Consider the following 1799-nt stretch of genomic DNA (forward strand, 5'->3'; position numbering starts at 1 on the left):
CAAAAATTGAGACCCTGTCTCTACTAAAAAGAGAAACACTGAGGCAAGAGGATCTCTTGAGCCCAAGAGTTAGAGGTTGCTGTGAGCTGTTAAGCCACGGCACTCTACCCAGGGTGACAGCTTGAGACTCTGTCTCAAAAAAGAAACAACAAAACAACAACAACAAAAACTCCTCTGTGCTTGGATACTAACAACAAAGTATTCTAAATAATTCTTGGGTTAAAAAGAAATCAAGATAGCATTGGAGATTATGCAATAAGTACATATCAAAACCTACTGAATTTAGCCAAAGCATTATTCAGAGAAAAATTTATATCTTAAATTTACTCTTTAAAGGAAAAATATAAGTACTAAACATAAACTGGTAAATATTTAAAATTAATAAAAAGGACAATAAATAAGCCTAAAAATGTAGAAGACAGGAATCGATGAATGAAATACAAACCTATAAAAAATCTAGTACTTCGATTAAATGAGATATTATTTTTCTTGGTTTTACTTTTTGTTTTATTTTTTGGTAGAGATGGGTTTTTTTTGCTTAGTTGCCCAGGCTAGTCTTGAACCTCTGGCCTCAAGCAAACCAAAGTGCAGCAAAGCCTCTCAAAGTGCTAGGATTAAAAGTGTGAGTCTATGCCTGGCCAGAGACTATTTTTCTAAGAAAACCAATAAAATAGGAAACTTTTGCTAAGTCAAAGCAGACAAATCACAAATATCATTAGAAAAAAAGTGCACATAATTATCTTAATAGAGGAGAACAAATTCATTATATTAGCTTATTTGGAAATGAAGATGAAATGAAAAAATTAATAGAAAAATGAATGATCCAAATGTAATTAAGAGTTTGACATCTGGAATGGCAGAGTAATAAGACTTCTATAATAAAAGGAATTCTTCTTCTTCATAAAAGCAACTAGATTGCTGGCAAAACCTGCCCAAACCAAGTTTTTCAGTATTCTGGAAATTAACTAAAGTCTTAAAAGAATCAGAAAAGTGTTTGTTCAAGAAAACTGGCTGAATCTCAGTAGGAATAGCAGGCCTTGAGGCATTTTAACTTGCTTAGTCCTAACTCCCTCTTCCCAACTCTGTGCTAGCCTTGAAAACTGACTGGCTCAAATATGGAAGCTGTAAAAAATAGCAGCTGTTGAGGCCAGTGAAGGAAACAGAAAGGGTTTGGAGTTCTTCAAAGACCATCCCTAAAGAATAGTTAGTATTTTAAAAAATTTTATAAACTTAAAGTGTACAAGTGCAGTTTTGTTACATGGATCTATTGTGTAGGAGTGAATTCTGAGATTTTAGTGTAACTATCACCTGAACAGTGTATGTTGTGCCTTTTAACGTCTCATCTCTTCTGTCTCCTCCCCCCATAGACTCTCCAGTGATTATTATTCCACAGTCTATGCCTATATATATACACATTATTTAGCTCCCACTTACCAGTGTGAAATGTGGTATTCGACTTTCTGAGTTGTTTCACTTAAGGTAAAGGCCTCCAGTTCCATCAAAAGATATTACTGCAAAAGACATTTTATTTTACTCTTTTTAAAGGCTGAATAGTATTCCATTGTGTTTGTGTGTATGTTCTTCATTGATGGACATATAAGTTGATTCTGTGTCTTTGCTATTGTGAATAGAACTGTGATAAATATATAACTGTAAACATATGAGGTTATCTTTTTGATATAATAATTTCTTTTCCTTTGGATAGGTACCCAGTACTGGGATGGCTAGATGGAATAGTAGTTCTATTTTTAGTGTTTTGAAAACTCTCTATACCATTTTCCAAGAGGTTGTACTAATTT

The sequence above is a fragment of the Otolemur garnettii genome, unplaced genomic scaffold, assembly GCF_000181295.1.
Source record: "Otolemur garnettii isolate 467f Iridium unplaced genomic scaffold, OtoGar3 scaffold00089, whole genome shotgun sequence".
Classification (NCBI taxonomy): Eukaryota; Metazoa; Chordata; class Mammalia; order Primates; family Galagidae; genus Otolemur; species Otolemur garnettii.